Raw genomic sequence first — 14,234 nt, 5'->3', positions numbered from 1 at the left:
TCTCTGCCCTGCAAAGGGCAGAGAAAAGTACTGAAATGTGTACGTGCAGGAAAGGACAAAGAGCACTGCACATGCGCATGACAATAGCAGGGCAAAGAGAAAGAGGCTTGCGCAGGAGCGTGATGGAGGACACTGTGTGGATCATCATAAGCTTCTTAACCCATCATAACCCTGAGTTATGTCTAACAATGAGAAATTACATAGGGAAAAAGTATTGGACACATGAAGAAAGAAAGGTGCAAAAACCAATGGAAAGTCATGACACCAGATAAAATCAATCAGTAATTGTAATCTTGCCACTTACTGAAAAGTAATGTGAGCTGTTTCAACTGACAGCATACAAAAAGGTGTCTCATTACCAAGGTACCAAACAAGAAATGTTTCATCATGGGTAAAACCAGTAATCTTGCTCAAGACCTTCACAACCTTATTGTTGTAAATCATACTGATGGCAATGTTTACAGAACAATTTCTAAACTACTAAATGTTCCAGTGAATAATGTTGGGGTCCCAATCCAGAAGTGAAAAGAACACTATTTCATCATTAACCGGTCACTACCAGATATTCCCCGCAAGTTTTCAGACAGAGGAGTGAAAAAGAGTTGTTCAAGAGTTGTTTCAAAGAAAACTATAAGTAATGCATTCAACCTCCATGTCCTCTATGCACGGTCACCATGCAAGACACCATTGCTGAACAAAAAGCTTTTTTAAGCACAGTTAAAGTTTACTCAACAACATTTAGACGAGCCTGTGAAAACCTGAGTGAATGTACTCTGGTAGGATAAGACCAAAATTGAACTCTTTTGATGCCATAATACACCATGTTTGGAGGCCAAAGTGCACTGCATATCACCCCAAAACACCATACCAAGAATGTAGTTTGGAGGTTTGAACATCATGGTATGTGGCTGTTTTTCAGCATACGGCACTGGCAAATTTAATTGAATGAAGGATAAATGGACAAATGTAACAAGACATTCTTGATAAAAATCTGCTGCCATCTACGAGGATGATGAAGATGAAATGAGGGTGGACATTTCAGCAAGACAATAATCTCAAAAACACAGTTATAGAAACTCTCAATTGGTTTCAGTGAAATAAATTAAAGCAGCTAAAATGGTCCAGAATCTGGACCTGAATCCAGTAGAAATTTTTGGAAGGAACTAAAGCTCAGAGTTCAGAGAAGGAGGCCATGCAGGGCCAGCGTCAGCAACTGTCACACTTGGGCAAGTGCGGGGCCCTGAGCAGGCGGGGGGACCCACTCATATTGCTTGGCAGGGTCCCAGTACTTGCAATACTTACCTCTTCCCATTCCTCCACTTCAGAGTCTTCCACATCATCTGATTGTGACCTTTCAGGTCAAAGGACGCGGTGACATTAATGCAGTGCACTGCTCTGAACAGTCATAATGCAGAGAACCGGAAAACGGTGATGCTGAGTAGCTCGGAGCAGAGCAGCGGCCAGCTTGGAGAGGTACTTTTTTTGTCTTTCTGTTTGGATCATCATATGAGGCCCATCATATACTGGACCATTATATGGGGCTCATTATATATAGAGAAAAATTTTGGGCCCATCATACACAGGAGCATTATATGGGGCCCATTATATTTGGAGCAATATATAGGGCCCATCATATACTGGAGCAATATATGGGGCCCATAACAGACTGGAGCATTATATGAGACCCTTCACATACTGGAGCATTATATGGGGCCCACTGTATATGGAGCAATATATTGGGCCCATCATATACTGAAGCATTATATTGGTCCCATCATATACTGGAGCATTATATGGAGCCCATCATATACTGGTGCATTATATGAGGCTCATTATATTTGGAGCATTATATGGGCCCATCATATACTGGAGCATTATATGGGGCCCATTCTTTATGGAATATTATAAGGTGCCCATCATATACTGGAGCAATATATGGGGCCCATTATAATTGGAGCAATATATAGGGCCCATCATATACTGGAGCAATAAATGGGGCCTATCATATACTGGAGCATAATATGGGACCCACCATATACTGGAGCATTATATCGGGCCCATAATATATGGAGCAGTATAGTGGGCACATCATATACTGGAGTATTATATGGGCCCATCATATACTGGAACATTATATGGGGCCAATCATATACTAGAGCATTAAATGGGGCCCATTATATATGGAGCAATATATGGGCCCCATGATAAACTGAAGCATTATATGGGGCCCATCATATACTATACTGGAGCATTATATGGGGCCTATTATATGTGGAGCAATATGGAGCTTTTTATACTGTATACTGGAGCATTATATGGGGCCCATCAAATACTGTATGGAGCAATATATAGGGCTCATTATGTATTGAGCAATATACGGAGCCAATTATGTAATAAGCATTATATGGTGCTCATTATACTGTTTGGAGCAATATATGGTGCTCATTATACTGTATGGAGCAATATATGGGGCTTATTATTCTGTATGAAGCACTATGTGATGCCCATACTACTGTATAGATCAAAATATGTGGCTCATTATTTTGAATGGTTTGTCAAACTTACCCGAATGCCACTGAATTCAATGTGAGGCAAAACCATACGTATAGACAACACCTTTAGGGGGTACAAAAAGATTCCTAAACAGTTTAACTTAGGGGCAGATACCAGGAAAAGTGGCGTCAATTGACCCAGAGTACAAATATTATAATTGTGCAGCATGGATTTGCAGCGCCCCAGAGTCCTGGTGGTTGCAGTAATGTTATTCTTCCACCAGGGGGAGTGATGTTACGTCTGAGGGCAATGAAGGAGATCTTCTGTCCAGGTATCACAACCACAAAACACACTTCACACTCCAGTCCGCCAGGGGGAGCTAAGCTTCTATCAATTAGGGCACTCCTCACACTTGGGTAAAACTGGTGGGTTGGTTAGGAAGTTAGGAAGAAGTGAGCTGGAGTCCATCCAGTGAGCATCAGACAGCAGCTGACTGGAGGGAATAGGAGAGAGTCAGTAAGTCCTGACCGAGTTTAGCAGAGGCTGGTTGGAGTGTGTTCCAGCCAGCTCCAGACTGCGGCCTGTGGAAGACGAAGGTACACGGAGCTGCGCCTGCATCCCAGGCGGCAGCATCCTAAGGAAGGACACGAAAGGAATTGTGTTGCAGTGAGTGAGCAACGAAGTCATAGCAACAGGAGAGGAACATCAGTGGGAGACCAGCTAGAAGCAGGTTGCCTCCTTCTGAAGTGCACTACCGGTAGCCAGAACACCGAGGGAGTAAGGATCTCTTTGCCGTTACTTCAGAGACTGGCAGGACAGTTAATTTCACGTTAGCTGCCCGACCATTTACCCAGGAGGCAGGGTGGCAACTTGTGGGGGTCGGAGAGTCTCTAGGGTCCCTGTAAAAAGCCTCAGGCCACCAGTCATACGGGTTTGTCCTATCCATCAGGAGGACAGAGAGAAGAGACTTAACATCTGAAATAGTTGGGAGGACCTTACCAAGTTGCTCAGCAGGGAGGTACTACAATGCACAGGCACTAGAGGAAGGCCATTGAATTCCACCTGGATAAGGGGACTCTGGATTTGCCTTCAGAACAGCCGGACTCTGCCTACCCTCTGGTCCCTACCCTGGATGGTGGATGCTGAAGCCTTCAGTAAAGGTAAAGAGACTGCAACCTTGTGTCCTCGTTTTTTCACTGCACCTTACATCATCCACCATCCACCATCTACACTCTGGGAAGCCCTGGGCACATACTTCACCTGTGGGAAGGTTGTTGTGAATTCTGTGGCTGAATTCACTCCTGTGGTCACAAGTGGTACTGCAGCTTCTGAGCTTCCTTCCTCAGGTGTTCTGGTGAGCTCGTTAACTGCTTCGTTACTTAACTCCGCCTGATGCTGCTATCCCTGCTCCTTGTCAATGTTCCAGTGTTGGATCTGAGCTTCTCCTGACTGTTCCTGTGACCTGCTGCTCTGTATAGCTAAGTGCTTTTTTGCTATTTTGTTGCTTTTTTTCTGTCCAGCTTGTCTTTTGTTTTGCTGGTAGCTCTGAGAAGCAAAGGGTGTACCGCCGTGCCGTTAGTTCGGCACGGTGGGTCTTTTTTGCCCCCTTTGCGTGGTTTTTGCTTTAGGGTTTTTTGTAGACTGCAAAGTTCGCTTTACTATCCTCGCTCTGTCTAAGATTATCGGGCCCCACTTTGCTGAATCTATTTCATCCCTACGTTTTGTCTTTTCATCTTACTCACAGTCATTATATGTGGGGGGCTGCCTTTTCCTTTGGGGTATTTCTCTGGGGGCAAGTCAGGCCTATTTTTCTATCTTCAGGCTAGCTAGTTTCTTAGGCTGTGTCGAGTTGCATAGGTAGTTGCTAGGCGCAATCCACAGCCGCTTTTAGTTGTGTTTAGGATAGGATCAGGTGTGTAGTCTACAGAGTTTCCACGTCTCAGAGCTCGTTCTATTGTTTTTGGGTATTGGTCAGATCACTGTGTGCGCTCTGATCTCTAGGCACGCTGTGTCTCTGGATTGCCTTCATTTCACCTATCATTAGCAGACATAACAGAAGGTATACCATCTAGCTGCCATAACATCACCCCAGTGGACCCCTGAGCAGCGTCGGTCACCCTGACTGAATATCACAGGTGGCATCACGAACATTATCCCTTTAAAGACCTTTCCCCCACCATTTCATCAACGGACCTCCCGAGGGCCATGGACCGGGTCAGCCACCGTGACATCCCCCGAACCGCAGGACCTGGTGCCGAGAACCCCACAGCCCTTGAGGGCGCTCCAAACTTTGGCATCACGAACAGGATCTACTTAAGCCTGAAAAATCAGGTCATATACACCTAAGAACAGTGCCAGAATTGTCTTTGAACTGTTCCTGATGAAAGACTGTGTATTGCCGTTTACCGCCAAAAATTCCTGCCAAAACCGCTGCCATTATCGTGCCACGTGGAGCGCTGGAGAAGAAGAAGGGCGCGGAGTTGTGGGCGTGAATGAACTGAGAAGCACGAAAAACAAAGGCCGCCCAGTCCATATACCTTTGTACCTTGAGGACGTGTTCGTCAGCAGCCGAGATCCGCCTCCTGATTCTCAATGGCGGAAGGAGACAAAGAAACAGAAACCGCCCACAAAGGAGAGAGCGGGAAAAGGACAAGGAAGGAGCCAGCCACGTGGAGGACGCTATGGCCAGCCACCCGGAGCCAGAGCGTGGGGTCGAAGCCGAGGACTCCCCCAGCTACCCGGAGGGACACAGCGACCATGCCTCCACCGCTGATGCTGATCCCCTGCAGATTGGAGTAGGCGAACTGATCAAACAGCTTCTACAGCTGCTGGAGAAGACCAAAGCCCCGTACCAGACGACCCCTGCGGAGGAGCTACTGCCACTGACACTGCTGCAGGAGCTGCTGCCAGAACCACCGCCGACGCCGTCGTCGGCAGAACCAGCCGACATCGGGGACACCGCTGCGGCAGGTAAGCACACTGACCCTGCCCCGGTGACAGAAGACCTACTGGTAGGCCCTGTCGCAGCACCACCTCCACGTGGAACATACCGCCTGCAGCGTCTCAAGCCTTGGGACCGAGCCACGGGGATGGAACAGTTTATGCCGGCCCCAATCACGCCCACCACCCGGACGGGTGAAATCTATGCAGAGCGGACTGTATACCACTGGGTGAATCCCGGGTCAGATTTCATGGGGTTCCCCGGGGCAGAACGACAAAAAGGAGAGACAGTGGAAGTTCTAAGTTGGGAGGATTACCAGGCCCAACTTGCCCGAAAGTGGGAGGAGAAAGAGGAGGAATACCAGACCCAATGCCAGGCTCATGACCAATGGGACCTAGCAGTCAAGGCCCAGGCCCGCAAGGACCGCAACACTCACCAGGCCCCGCTTAAGCAAGGCAAGGTCGTAGCCTTCAAACTCCGAGGAGGTTGGGGCTTTATTAAAGAGCCCGGACTATACGCGGAGGTGTTTGTCAACCGCAGGGATGTGGAATCGCACCTCTGGGAGGGACACCCTGACAGAGACTTATACCCGGGAGACACTGTCACCTACACCCGACATTTCGGTGAGAAAGGCTGGTTTGCCCTAGATGTGCGCAAGAAAAGAGACACTCTGACACCCCGGGCCAGAGCTCCAGCTGTGCCAATTACCGCAACCACTGCGTCCCCGTGTGTAAGGGCCACTGCGACCACCACTACCACTACTGTTACCCCGGCATGTACCGTCAACAGGACCACCACATGCACTGTCACCACCACTACCACTGTTGTGGCTACAGAACCAACTCCTGTGGTGGCCTGTGCTTCGGCTGCCCCTGAACGGAAAACTGTGGGTACGCAGACCCCCATCTGGAGTGAGGGAGCCCCTTATGTAGCACCTGGTAGCCGCCAGTATCCAAGCGGGCTACCTCCACCAGCACTACCTCCAGAACTACAATAAACCTCGAAGCCATGAAAACTGTATATAGTTTCTAAAAACCTTTCCTTTTTGCTGCTTTCCCAAGTACTGAACCCGTCTAGGGTTATTCCTTAAAGGGGTCCCCTGTTTAAAGGGATCCTATGTTTGAGTTGCACCTGTTTTTTTGCACAAAGTTTCATCACTGTTATACAAAAGAACTGTGGAATCATGAACTGTGCATGATTGGAACTTGCTTGTATATAGTTTGCACCTTCTTAAGGGTGCTCTCTACTGGTTTTACAAAAAGAAGCCTTTGCGAAGAAACTGTTCCTGAGGACTACGTGAAAGTTTCTATTGTTTTAAAGTGATAACTGACTTGTTGATTGTTTGCACTACCTCAGAAAGGACTTGAGTTTCCTCTTAAAGGGAATGTACACTTGTTGCACCTTGCTAAAGAGTGATAATGTTGCCTTAAGAAGTTAGATAGCAATAATGTTTACATAGCAGATAGTATGTAAAAGGTTAGATAGTGATAGAATGTTTGATAATATAGAGAATAAAATGTTAAAATGATGTACTTTAGATAAAACGTGTCCGCTCTTCGCCAGTCGTTACACTGGCTACCCATTCATTACAGGATACAATTCAAAGTACTTGTTCTCACCCACAAAGCTCTCCACAGTGCGGCACCCCCTTACATCTCCTCCCTCATTTCTGTCTATCAGCCTAACAGACCACTGCGCTCTGAAAATGACTTTCGATTAACCTCTGCACTAATCCGTACCTCCCACTCCCGACTCCAAGACTTCTCCCGTGCTGCGCCAATCCTCTGGAATGCTCTAACCCAAGATATTAGGACCATCCATAATTTGCATAGTTTTAGGCGCTCGCTCAAAACACATTTGTTCAGAGCGGCCTATCACGTTCACTAATCAAAGTTATGTTATGTTTGTGTGTGTGTAGCCCATTCACTATCCCCATCTATTCCCCAACCCCTGAAGATGGCTGGACCATGATTGTAAATACATCATTGTAAATACACACCTGTACTTTGTATTCCCCCCCCCCCCCACCCCCACCTCATTGTAGATTGTAAGCTCTCACGAGTAGTGTTGAGCATTCCGATACCGCAAGTATCGGGTATCGGCCGATATTTGCGGTATCGGAATTCCGATACCGAATTCCGATACTTCCCGCGTATCGGATACCGGAATCGGAAGTTCCCAGAATTCAAATTGAACGCAGCAGCCAATGAGGAATGAATGGAAGTGTGGGCACATCCTGTTTAGCATGGTGGGCATGTAAGTACTGGCAAGGCTGGGATTGGCTGCTGAAATGATGTCACTCTGCACTATAAAAAACGCTGTCGCCATTTTGCGCTCACTCTGCTGTGATTTCAGTTAGGGACAGGACGCTGTGTTCTAACTGAGGGCCAGTTGAGCTAGCTAATTTCTTTATTTTCCTTTCCAAAGGCTAATTTAGCAAAACGCTGTGTGTTCTTCACTGTTCACCTTGCTCTTGCCTTGCAGCGCTGTTTTAACAGCGTTCTGCAAGGTCTCTGTGTGTGTGTGTGTGTGCAGCTCACTCTGTAGTCTGTGTGCAGCCATATACCCGGTTGTATTCAGCTCAGGGGGGGTTCACACTGCCTCACACAGTTGTCCTTTTTTGCTCTTAGTGCAGCCTGCTGCACATTTTTTCTCAAATTTCCTATTAGTGTTTTTCCACCAGTCTCCAGCTCTATTGTGGAAAAACACTACATAGGATAACCTAGAGGGGGGTTTTTGGGCCTTGCAGCGCCGTTTACGGCTGTCTGCACGGTCTCCGTGTGAGCCCAGCTCGCCCTGTAGTCTGTGTGCAGCCATAGCCGGTTGGATTCAGCTCAGGGTTCGTTACTGGCTCATACCTTGAGAAAAATTTTCCTTTTTTCAAATAGTGCAGCCTGTTTAAAATTTGAAAAAAAAAATTCCTATTAGTGTCTTTCCACTCGTATCCAGCTAAATAGTGGAAAAACACTATATAGGATAACCTAGAGGAGGGTTTTTTGGCCTTGCAGCGCCGTTTACGGCTGTCTGCACGGTCTCCGTGTGAGCCCAGCTCGCCCTGTAGTCTGTGTGCAGCCATAGCCGGTTGGATTCAGCTCAGGGTTCGTTACTGGCTCATACCTTGAGAAAAATTTTCCTTTTTTTCAAATAGTGCAGCCTGTTTAAAATTTGAAAAAAAAAATTCCTATTAGTGTCTTTCCACTCGTATCCAGCTAAATAGTGGAAAAACACTATATAGGATAACCTAGAGGAGGGTTTTTTGGCCTTGCAGCGCCGTTTACGGCTGTCTGCACGGTCTCTGTGTGAGCGCAGCTCGCCCTGTAGTCTGTGTGCAGCCATAGCCAGTTGGATTCAGCTCAGGGTGCGTTACTGCCTCATACCTTGAAAAACAATTTCCTTTTTTTCAAATAGTGCCGCCAGTTTAAAATTTGAAAAAAAAAAATTCCTATTAGTGTCTTTCCACTCGTATCCAGCTAAATAGTGGAAAAACACTATATAGGATAACCTAGAGGAGGGTTTTTTGGCCTTGCAGCGCCGTTTACGGCTGTCTGCACGGTCTCTGTGTGAGCGCAGCTCGCCCTGTAGTCTGTGTGCAGCCATAGCCGGTTGGATTCAGCTCAGGGTGCGTTACTGCCTCATACCTTGAAAAACAATTTCCTTTTTTTCAAATAGTGCCGCCAGTTTAAAATTTGAAAAAAAAAATTCCTATTAGTGTCTTTCCACTCGTATCCAGCTAAATAGTGGAAAAACACTATATAGGATAACCTAGAGGAGGGTTTTTTGGCCTTGCAGCGCCGTTTACGGCTGTCTGCACGGTCTCCGTGTGATTTAAACTAGCTCTGTAGCCCGATCTGCACCAAAAAAAAAGTTAAGTTCACCAAACACAACTTAACACTTGTGTAGGCCACATTTGAAAAATAATAAAGTTTAGTCCACAATTTACAACATTAGTGTTTCTTACACCTGTTAGGAGGAGCATTACAGGAATAAGCACACTAAGGCCTTAGTACTTTTCTGCTTATCTTTATCTGTCAACCAAGATGAAGAGGGCAGGGAGTAAGGCACGTGGGTGTGGGCGCGGAGCAGGGAGAGGAGCAGGGAGAGGACGTGGTGATTCTGTGCCTGCTGCGGGCGCCGGTGACTCGTCGTCACTCAGTTTCAGCAGGGAACAGTCCTTCATGCGCAGCTTTGTCGGAGAGCGCCGTGCACCGCTGCTGCGTGAAGACCAAATTGAAGCCGTTGTCGGGTGGATGGCAGCTAACGCCTCGGCATCGACTTCAGTTAGTGCCACATCCTCTCAGGCACAGAGCACTGGAGAGCAGCCATCTGTCTCTTCACCACCTGCCAAATTGGCCAGGCAGTCAGAGAGCCCAGGACAGGAGCCGTCTCTACTTCTGTTCTCTGAATCTCTTGGCTTGGAAACAGGGGGCCAGCCAAGCAGCATTGGAGAAATGGAAGAAGAGGCAGTGTGCAGTGACGCCCAACAGCTTTTTCTCTCTGACTCTGAAGATGCAGGTGGGCCAGTGCCTCCGGTGACCACAGCGCAGTACGCATCTGATGATGAAACTCAGGTGCCGCTTTCTGGTGCGTACTGTGCTGCTGAGACTACCCAGGAGGAGCAGTTGGTGGCAGAGGGTAGTGGAGATGATGAGGTCCTTGACCCATCGTGGCGTGAGGAACAGGAAGGTGGTGGGAGCAGCTCAGAGGAAGAGCTTCCTCTTACGGGCCAAAGAGGGAGAGGGAGGGGGAAGACTGCGGAGCCTGTAGCCTCCACTTTGGCACCCGTTAGGAGCCTGTCTCTTTCCAAAGCCAAAAAGGGCGCTCCCAAGACTTGCAGTGCCTTGTCCTTTTTTGACACAGTTGCAGGTGACATTTGTTTTGTCAAATGCAAGCTGTGTCATCAGAAAGTAAAAAGAGGGAAAAATGTCAGCAACCTCAATACCACAAATATGTGGAAACATGTGCGAACCAGGCACGCGGTGGAGTTACAGAAACACACTGAAGATGTAGGCCAACCAACAGCGGCAGCTACCACCTCTTCAGCTCGTGTTGCCTCTTCCTCCAGCTCACGCACAGCTGGTTTGGCTTCCTCCCAGAGACCTTGTGTAATTCCACCCACAGCACCACCTTCCCAGTCATCCTCACACTCCCAGTCTACTCTACAGCCATCGGTAGTACAGGCATGGGAGAAAAGGCGGGCATTCTCGGCCAACCACCCCCGAGCACAGGCTCTGAATGCAGGCATTGCCAAACTGTTGTCCCTGGAAATGCTCTCGTTCAGGCTGGTGGAGACTGACAGCTTCCGTGACTTGATGGCATTGGCAGTCCCACAGTACAAGGTGCCCAGCCGCTTTTACTTCAGCAGGCAGGCTGTCCCTGCCCTGCACAGGCATGTTGAGGCAAACATAAAACTTGCGCTACTGAACGCCGTCAGTAGCAAGGTCCACCTCACCACCGATGCGTGGACCAGTCAGCATGGACAGGGGCGATATGTTTCCCTCACTGCCCATTGGGTTAATGTTGTTGAGCCAGGTACAGATCGTGCGAGTGGCGCAGGACGTGTCCTGCCCACTCCAAGGATTGCAGGAATCCAGTCTGTACGCATCGACTCCTCCTCTTACACCAGTTCCTCTGATTCCTCTCTGCAGGATCCGTCACAGTCCACCTCCACATGGACCCGTGAACGTTTACCTATGACCGACATGAGCACAGCCATGGCCAAACGTCAGCAGGCCGTCTTGAAACTATTTTCTTTGGGGCATCGAAGCCACACAGCGCAGGAGCTCTGGAATGCCATCAAGCAGGAGAGCGATGTGTGGTTACTGCCAGCGAATCTCCAGCCAGGCATGGTAGTGTGTGACAATGGCCGAAATCTGGTGGCAGCTTTGGCCCTTGGCAACCTCACTCACATCCCATGTCTGGCACATGTGCTCAATTTGGTTGTGCAGAGTTTTCTGAGGGACTATCCGGATCTTGATGCCCTGCTGCACAAGGTCCGCCTAGAGTGTGCTCACTTGCGGCGTTCCAGCTTGGCCAGATCCCGCATTGCTGCTCTGCAGCGCCGATTCCGCCTTCCGGAACACCGCATCATATGTGACCTACCTACCCGGTGGAATTCCACGTTACATATGTTGGAGCGGTTGTGTGAGCAGCAGCAAGCAGTTATGGAGTACCAGCTGCATCAGGCGCAAAGAAGTCGCAGTCAGCGCCGATCAGACTTCACAACCACAGAGTGGGCCACTATGAAGGACGTCTGCCAGGTTTTGCGTCCTTTTGATTATTCCACGCGGATGGCAAGTGCAGATGATGCACTAGTCAGCATGACTGTCCCCCTTATCTGCCTGCTTCAGCAAACTTTGCAAGGGTTAAGGGATGATGTGGTGGAAGAGGTGGAGGATGAGGAGTCACCTTTTCCATCAGCTTCTGGAGAGTCAGCGCCACGTGGTTCCTCACAAAGGGGTACGCAGGGGCCAATTTGTGAGGAGGATGAGGAGGAGTCAATGGAGGAGGAAGAGCTCCGTCCAGAGGAGGGAGCGACACAATTGTCCAGTGGTCAGTGTGTACAGCGAGGGTGGGGTGATGACGAGCGGGCAGAGATCATGTCTCAAGCAGGGGACAGCGTTTCTGGGCCAGTTGGCACTCTGCAGCACATGGTGGATTTTATGCTGCAGTGCCTGAGAAACGACCGCCGCATCGACCACATTCTCAACATGCCTGAATATTGGGTGTTCACCTTCCTCGATCCTCGCTACCGGGACAACATCCAAAACCTCATCCCTGCGTTGACCCGGGAGCGTAAATTGCGGGAGTACCACGACACACTGGTGAATTCCATCATCTTCTCCTGTCCAACTGAGAGGAGTGCTGCTAGTGCTTTACAAAGCAGCTCAGTGCGTCGAGGCAGTGGGGGAGGCTCTGCCCAAAGAGGGAGCAGAAGCAGTGCCTCTGCCCAAGGCAAGCCCAGTATGGCACAACTCTGGCACACTTTTGTGTGCCCGCCCCAAATGTCTACACCATCACCGGCGGCTCCAGTCAGCAGGAGGCAACGGTTACGTCAGATGGTGACAGACTACATGGCTAGCCCTCTTACTGTACTCCCAGACGGCTCTTCCCCGTTCAAGTTTTGGGTCTCTAAGCTGGATACATGGCCAGAGCTAAGCCAGTATGCATTGGAGGTGCTGGCTTGCCCTGCGGTTAGTGTCTTATCGGAACGTGTCTTTAGTGCCGCTGGTGGTGTACTAACAGACCGTCGCATGCGACTATCCTCCGATAACGTTGACCGGCTTACTTTCCTGAAAATGAACCAGGCCTGGATCTCGCAGGAATTTGCCACTCCTCTGCCTGATTAATTAATTGGGTGTCATCCAGGTCTCCTGTTGTGTTCATCTTTCTACCACCTGAACTGCTATTCCTGGGCTTCAACACCGCCAGTTGCGGCTCAGAAGTGCAGGCTGCACAGTAAAAACATACGACCCAGTGTTATTGGGTTTCAGTAACGTCAGCTGATCCCCAGCTGTGTAGCCGGCAATGTGTCCTGCGACCGCCACGCTGGCACAACAACCTAAATGTAAGGGAACCTGCCCCCCCCCCCCCCCGTCGTTTGTTACTGAAAGAGCCATCTTGTGCAGCAGTAATGCTGCACAAGGAAAAGGTAGCTCTTTTTTTTTTTGCTTCCTTGCACACGCAGAACTTAACACTTATAAAATGTGTTCACTGATACCGTTATACCGTCCCGGAGCTGGGACTTTCCTTCGTAATGTGACGCAGCACAGCCGTCATTCCTACCCCCTTGGTGCCATGCGCTGCCTCCTCAGCGTTGTTTTAAGCTGTCACGGAGCCTGCGCTGTTCTGTTATCCCTTGGGCATGCCCTATTTGCGCTGCCTGTCTTCTGACATAATTTGGTGTCAGGCTGGCTGCGCCTGTGCGGCCGCGCTGCCATAGATCCCGCCTCGCAGTGTCTTCTGATTGAGTCACACTGCGGGCCTGGGATCCATGGGCATGCGCAGTGCATATCTTCCCCTCGGGCTCTCGCTCATTTCCCTCCGCCTTCTTTAGACTGTGTGCCGTCAGCTGATCCCTAATAGCATGCCACGGCCGTGACAACGCACAGTCTGAAGAAGAGGGAAGGAGGGGAGTGAGAGTCGAGGATATGCACTGTGCATGCCCATGGATCCAAGGCCCGCAGTGGGATTACGTTAGACGAGACTGCGAGGTGGGATCTGGAGCAGCGTGGACGCACAGGCACTGACAGCCTGACACCAAATTATGTCAGAAGACAGGCAGCGCTAATTGGGCATGGCCAAGGGCTAACAGAACAGCGCAGGCTCCGTGACAGCTTAAAACAACGCTGAGGAGGCAGCGCACGGCACCAAGGGGATAGGAATGACAGCTGTGCTGTGTCCCATTACGAAGGAAATTCGCACCTCCGTGACGGTTTAACGGTATAAGGGGACACATTTTTAGTGTTTACTTCTGTGTTTGCAAGGAGCATAATTAAAAGAGCACCCTTTTCCTTTTGCATCCTTAGCGCTGCACAAGATGGCTCTTTCAGCTACAAACGTCTTGGGGGGGGGTTAAAGGTTCCCTTTCAACTTGCTCCAATCAGGCTTCGGCCTACACTCTGTTCCTCTGCTCCTCCTGCTGTCCCTGGGCTCTAACACCGCCAGTTGGTGCCTGGAAGTGCTGTTTGCACAGTCAACAGTCGCTCCTCTGTTATTGGGGTTCAGTAACGTCAGCTGATCCCCAGCTGTGTGTGCGGCAATACCTCCAATCTGCTCCTCCTGCTGTCCCTGGGCTCTAACA

General features: G+C 49.4%; 1 protein-coding gene across 2 annotated transcripts in view; it reads right to left on the bottom strand.

Annotated features, from left to right (window-relative positions):
• The window catches only part of LOC138647923 (complement factor H-related protein 4-like), an 804,152-nt gene that overhangs the window by 62,689 nt on the left and 727,229 nt on the right, over positions 1 to 14,234 (bottom strand). The window lies entirely within an intron of this gene.

The sequence above is a fragment of the Ranitomeya imitator genome, chromosome 8 (assembly GCF_032444005.1).
Source record: "Ranitomeya imitator isolate aRanImi1 chromosome 8, aRanImi1.pri, whole genome shotgun sequence".
NCBI classification, from domain to species: Eukaryota; Metazoa; Chordata; class Amphibia; order Anura; family Dendrobatidae; genus Ranitomeya; species Ranitomeya imitator.
This window is presented reverse-complemented; position numbering and strand designations above follow the sequence as displayed.